The sequence below is a fragment of the Phalangium opilio genome, unplaced genomic scaffold (genome assembly GCF_054372755.1).
Source record: "Phalangium opilio isolate 3A_F unplaced genomic scaffold, DU_Popi_V2 ptg000390l_1, whole genome shotgun sequence".
In the NCBI taxonomy this organism is placed as follows: domain Eukaryota; kingdom Metazoa; phylum Arthropoda; class Arachnida; order Opiliones; family Phalangiidae; genus Phalangium; species Phalangium opilio.
Window position 1 is genome coordinate 8,936,209 of NW_028324234.1, and position 7,048 is coordinate 8,943,256.

The following is a 7,048-nucleotide window of genomic DNA, read 5'->3' on the forward strand; positions in this document are numbered from 1 at the left end:
AACCTCTCCTGGACTACGTCACACGGAGAGGTAAAAATTGATAGATGCGGTGAGGAAAAAGGAAGCAATTTGGGATAGACGACTGGATTCACATAGGCTTCGTGATGTTCTTGATGGAGCTTGGAATGAAGTTTCAATAGAAACTGGACTACCAAGTACAATAAACTGTTTTTGATATTATGGCAAAGTTTTATAATTGTTTCAATTAAATAGAGGAAGAATGTAAAAAGTGCTGGAAAGGCCTTGTAGACAATTTTCGAAACATATTCCACAATGCAACGGTGAAGAAAAGTGGTGCTGCATATGACGAAGGCATTGAATTTGGAAAAATTAAATGGACTTTCTTCAAGTCAATGCTCTTTCTGAGAGACATTGCTGCTAGAAGAGAGTAAGTGCTACTTACTAAGTTTTTGACACACAAATTATGAACAAGTTATATATTTTAGAACAAGCACCAACTACAATCCTACCGATGAAGACTCTGGAACCGTTGATGTATATGACTTACATTCCTCTAAATAATTTTAATTATATTAAGAGTTTTATAACAATTTAGGTGATTGAATTAGCTGATGGGCGTGAATTTGAGGTGAAAGAAGTCCTTCAAACTACTGACGCGAATGAAGGGGCTTCAAAAACTAGCTGCACTTTTGATAATGATGTAGTGGATATCAATGAAGTGAACCTTAATGAATTTAATGAAACTCCAGTTAATTGCCAAGCCTACACTTCGTCATTTCGGGAAAATAAAAGAGCACGCTATGCAGGGCAGGATACCCCCAATAAGAAGAAAAAGCAAGCAGAAAAGGGAGACATTAATGCACCAATAATTAGACAGTTGAACTCGTTGAATAGGTTAAAATTCGTTTCAATAACATAGAATTTCTGCTAGGGCTTGGAGGAAATTACAATGGAGGAGAATAGACAAGCTCTAGGTGGCTTTTGATTCAGGGAAAAAGTTTGTTGTTCTGAGCCTGATAAAATGAAAACATGGCAGCTCCCTCGAATGTATATGATGATATTTACTCTTCCACTAGTGGGTGAAAGCACTGCCGGATAGGTAGAAAAAGGGTGCCCTTTTTTTCCTCCGTGGCATTGCATGGATATGTAGGCCTAATATATACACAGTATACTTTAAATACAGAGTGGTTTCTATGTCTTTGAATACTTTTTAAGCATCCTCTTTCTTTAGAGAAATAGCTTTACTTGCGGCTGCTGATAAACCCGATCAGTGCGGTGTTTTTGGAGAGTATGTAATGCGTAAAATACGTGAAGCTCGACAAATTGAAACGCAAATGAAAATAATAAAACCCATATTCTACAGGACCGGTAGGCCCTTGTAGATATGACATGACACCCTTCCGTAATGTTAAAGAAAAAGTCACACCTTTTAGGGTTAGCGTCCCATAGAAAAAGCATTAAAAAATTTTCGGTTTTTTAACGAAATGGTCATAGGTCATACGGGAAAAGTATAGCGAAGTTAGTTTTCGCAATACTTCTAAATTAACAAGCATTTATTAAATGGGAAACTTACGTGTTTCGATTTTTAATTAATGAATTCTAATTTTTGTAATTTAACTAATTAAGATAGTACGTCAAAAAATTACTTTTGGGCCAGAAGTCAGCCTAACCTTATAGCACGCTTAAACCTAATTCTACATTTCGTTCTCGTTGACAACTAGAAGGGCCTAGGTTTGTGGGTGCTAACAAGTTACGTTGACATATTTCAAATGTTGGCTTTCTTGCTGATTTTCCTAATTTCTTAGCAGTGGACGCTAACAAATTACTTTGGTATTTCAACCGAGCTTGAGCACCTTTATATGTATTTTCTAATTAACTGTAGCACCCTTAATAAGAAATACGTCGTTATCAGGTCGAATTTTCGTCTAGAAAAGTAATTCAGGTAAATAATTACAGTTAACAGAGGTTTTTATATCATTTAAAGTAAGTTTTTGAACGTTCTTTACGGCCAAGGCTTAAGTTGTATAGACTAATAGCACCCCATCTTATTTCCCCATAGAGCTTAATACAGTCGAAGGCAGAGGGCTGCCATTACCCTATTTTAGTTACTCTTTAAAGATTATTAAAAAGGCTGATTTCCAGCTCTCATTTGTTTTGGAATCCTGTGTATAGTCTGCTCAATTTTATGCTAGAAACATAGCCTAACCGGGTTAACACTAGGCTTTTTATGCTGTATTTACCGTGTGCGCTTCCAATAAATGGCATACCTATTCAAATTATTAACGTGTTGAAATAAAGATAATGCTTTTCACCCTGTGAAAAGATCGAAAACTTCAAAATACTACTCGTAAGATGACAAAAAGTTTAATATGTTTTCCCTACTGCAGAGTCGTGATGTTTACGTTAGCGCAGCTTAACTATTTGTTACCAACAGTGGATTTTGTTAATTCATAAATATAAGTAACAGTGGTGCTGATTAATCCAGGAGGACAGTGTCGTTATGTAATTTAATTAGTCAAATAATTTCCATGTTTACATCAGCGCAGATTTTTCCAACGTAACCACGTCAGCAACGGAGGGTTACGTTGTTGGCTATCTCCACAGTTCACATTTATTTGTCTAAATTGCTATGAATTGTTTAGGTATTTAATTTAATTACTGTTATTGAAGCCAAAGTTGCTAAACTATAGAATCACATCATTCATTAACATATGTTATAGATGATTTTTATGTTACCGCAAATTTAGCACGTGGTATGATAAAAGTTTAACACATTGTGTTGGCAAGAATGAAAAACTCTTCTAAACTTTACAATTAAGGTGATTTGAAACTCATTTTATAAGCTAAATCAACACTGCCAAACCTCAATCCTTCATTAATTTCATCTTAATTATGTATAATTAACGTTAATTTAAACATGAAATATACATATTTGGATGAGAACTCGAGTAACTTTGAAATAAAATACTTAATTAAGATTAAAACTGCACAAGCTGTTAGTATAGCCCCATGTTTTCTATCTCATACTTAGTTAATTTAAATTATCTTTAAAGTACATTAATAGGCGCGAAATTTGAAAGTTTAAGGTAAAATAAGAGTCAAAACCCACTAAAAATTGCAATTAAGGTTAAGTATATATTGAAAGTCATTTATAACCTAAATGTACACTGCCGAAATACAATCTTACGTTAATTTTAAATCAATTAAATATAATTAACGTGAAATTAAACCAAAAATATTCATTTTTTGGATTAAAAGCTCAAATAACTTTTAAATAAACTGTTTAATTAAGATTAAAACTACCCAAGCCGTTGGTAAATCCCAATGTTTTCTATTTCACACTTCAGTTAATTTCAACTATGTTTAAAGTAGATTAATTGGCGCGAAATTCAAAAGTTTAGGGTAAAATAATGACTGTGGCAAAAATGTTAAACTGCACAAAATATTCCAATTAGGGTAAAAAATTCCAATAAATTATACTTTTAAGCTTAATCCACTCTCCCGAACTGCGCTCAAATTAAGATTAAAACAACGCAAGTTTTTCGCACAGCCACAGATGTTTCCTATTTCGCTTTCGAATTAATTTAATTCATCATTAAAATACATCAAAAGCGCATACATATTTTAGAGTAATTGCAATTAAAGTTAATATTTCATTGAAACTTGTATTATAAACTAAATCCACACTAGATAAACCGTTAAATTAAACTTAATTAAGTATAATTAATGTGAAATTAACCCAAAACACGAATGTTTTTGGTAAATTCATGGATACCTTATAATTAAACTAACAAATTATAATTAAAACTACACTTATCTTTCACTCAGCCTCCATTTTCCTGTTTAATTCTTACACTTAAAAAATTTAAAATCATTTTTCCCATATTGAAAAGAGAGCCATTGAAAAGGCGCGAAATTTAAAAGTGTTTTGGGGGGAGGGGGCGGGGGTACAGTTTGTGTGCCTTTTTAACAGGAGTATTGTTACAATTGTAACACTACAGACCTTGTATTTCTAATGGAACCGGCAATACCGCAACGCTGAGCCGAAAAACCAGGATGGTAATTGTTTGGACCTATCGGGTGAGGACATTGGAGCACCAAAAACATACCGCGGTGTCACTTGTTGAACGTTAAAGCGACCTTCATCACTTTAAATCCCATGACCTGCTCAATCTGGCAATCTTTGAAAACTCAACTTTGAGGTACTTCCGGTCCCTTTTGATATAAGGGTCTTCAGTGTTGGAGCTAAGTATAAGAATTACAGTAGTTAGTCTCGTTTCCTAGCAAAATGCCAACCTGTTCTAACCAGGACAAATTGGACAGGATGTTTATTTTGGGTGAAGGTCGCAGTAACGTTCAACTAAAGGCAGTGCTTTATGCCGAACGGTTTCCACACCGACAACATCCGGTGCGAAGCACCTTTTCCGACATTGGCGAGCACCTTCGTGATTTCGGTAGTGCAAGATCATGAACGTAGAAGAGACCGTATAGTCTGTAATGAGGATATAGATTTTGACATCGTAGCACGTTTTGAAGCCAATTCATGCTAATAGTAGAGCGGTGGAACAAGAAGTTGCACTAAGCCATTCTACTGTTTGTGCCAGTTTACAAGGGCATCATTACTAGCATTATTATACCCCCTACATCAAGCCTTAACGGACGAGGATTTCCCAAGACGGCAATACCATTAGTCTTACCATGCGTCATGAGTTTACTGCTTGCAAATGTATTGCAAGACATGGACAGTCGTCTGGAAGATTGCCTAAACCACAATGGTAGAAACGTCGAATATTTACGTTGAGGTGTTTACCAAACAGTTAAGAGGTTGCAATTTGAGGCCCACGTTCTAAGACTAATCGTAGGACAGTGCTTTAAAATATTTTGTTGCATTCTCCAGTATTCGTTTTGTACCTTGTCACTCGTTGTCACTTGCATACAATAAAACATGAATTCTAAACATTTATTTACACCCTGTATAATTTAGTATGACATCACCCGTTGGCAGTATTGGGGGTTGTACATAAAGGAAGCTGTTGGTCTGATCTCGACACCACTGTATACGTATACAGTGTACGAAACAAATATTTTTCTTCCATATTTCAAATACCGTCGTTTTTAAGCTTCTTTCATAAATAAAGTGCAACATTATATGCTTATAGAAATCAATGTTATTGGATATAAGATAAATGTAATTAACGATACTGAAGTACTTCTTTAAGGAATTAGAAATAGATCAACCCCAAATGTATGACGGTAAAGCTAACATAATTATTCAAAATTTAATTACATTAAGACTGAAGTAACAGATATTATAAAAAAACGTCTTGGTTTGGACCAAGGCCGAAAAAACAAACGATATGTGTGAGGTTTATCAATTGGCTGAAGTTTCAGATATTGCAATTTTTATAGTTATTTTTATCCATTTAACCCTTAATCAATATTAAATTCAATCAACTGATTTTACTGTTAATCGATCTATTCCCTCTAAATTAATTGTAAAAATTACATATCTACGCTTTTTCAAGAACAATTACATTTTCCGAAAACATTTTATCATGAAATTAATTATTTTGAAGGGATTTCGTGTAAGCACTTGACGGACATAGTTTTAATTGTTGCTGGCTTGACAAATTTTCAAGTTTGCATCAAAAAAAAAACTTAAATCGGTAAGTTGCTAAGAAGACTGATGTTAAAAAAAATATGATAATTTAAATTTATTTTGTTCAGACTAGTTAATAAACGAATGCCGTATACTTAAGACAAAGCAACATCGTTTATCCTGTGTGGTTTTTGTTAGTAAGTAGCTATCTGTAGCACTGGAAAAATATGATATCGGTATAAATATAACCAAAGGTATAGGTAAAGATTACATAAAAAGAAATACGTTTCAGTACCAATGGCTTTTGTATTCATTTCCATTCATTACTAGTTAAACGAAGAAGGTCACACTTAACTTAACCCCCCACCCCAAGAAAGTATAAAGTACGAAGAGGGAAATTGCAGTGCAACCTTTCTTTCACAGTCGCGACATTAGAAATGTAGCATTTCGATATACGAAATTAAATGTATGAATTCGTGCAACACCCTGGTTTGGCATCCACTATTAAATATTTACATCTTCCTTTCGAATTATGTCAAAGTTCGCTTGGTCTTTTTAGACACAGTATTTCAAATATTCAATATTAAATCCCTCAACACGTACTCCCTTCAAAATAATTAATTTCATGATAAAATGTTTTCGGAAAATGTAATTGTTCTTGAAAAAGCGTAGATATGTAATTTTTTCAATTAATTTAGAGGGAATAGATCGATTAACAGTAAAATCAGTTGATTGAATTTAATATTGATTAAGGATTAAATGGATAAAAATAACTAAAAAAATTGCAATATCTGAAACTTCAGCCAATTGATAAACCTCACACATATCGTTTGTTTTTTCGGCCTTGGTCCAAACCAAGACGTTTTTTTATAATCTGATATGACCCGAGAAGATGACTAGAAAAGTACAATTATTGAAACTAGCTGGATGAATTTCAAAAAAGCATTTAATAAACATGTTTAACAATATATTTGATTGATAACTTGGTATAAATAATTATGAATTAGTTTCACTGGGAATAATTACAATGGCGGTACTAGTCCAGGAATGCTCCATTGCCACCATACTTAACTTTTATCATAGAAATACTCAGCGAACTTTGTTCTAATTTCAGTCGCGTCGAATAGTTTCTTGCTGCAGTAGCTTCGCAGTTTCGTATTCCAGATGCTGGATTTGCATCTTTTTCCCCACGCCATAAGCCCTCTTTTAGTTGACCAGAAGAAAATTGATTTTGTTCATAATCGAAAGGATATTTGATAATGAAGAAGAGAATACCGCCAAAAATGTTTGCCGGAATTATACCAGTTCTAGCCACTAGAGTGCTCCGCAAAAGCATAATATGGCCGTCTCCGAAGTGACACAACCATGATTTAACGTTTAATCGTTAAAAAATGCGCAATCACGACAAAAACCCGTAATCCCTGTTGATAATGAAAAACAGATGACGTTTACAAATTTGTATGATAAAACTTGTCGTCAAATTCGGTT

The 7,048-nt window shown here is 33.9% G+C and overlaps 2 long non-coding RNA genes across 2 annotated transcripts; one reads left to right on the forward strand and one right to left on the reverse strand.

The window, feature by feature from the left end:
• Positions 1-2,449: 2,449 nt before the first annotated feature.
• On the reverse strand, positions 2,450-4,408 carry LOC149597092 (uncharacterized). Its single transcript, XR_016379463.1, has 2 exons — positions 4,268-4,408; positions 2,450-4,206 (listed from the first exon to the last, which is right to left on the reverse strand). It is a non-coding gene; the product is annotated as an uncharacterized LOC149597092 (long non-coding RNA).
• Positions 4,022-4,924, forward strand: LOC149597093 (uncharacterized). The gene is made up of 2 exons (XR_016379462.1): positions 4,022-4,163; positions 4,246-4,924. It is a non-coding gene; the product is annotated as an uncharacterized LOC149597093 (long non-coding RNA).
• Positions 4,925-7,048: the final 2,124 nt, after the last annotated feature.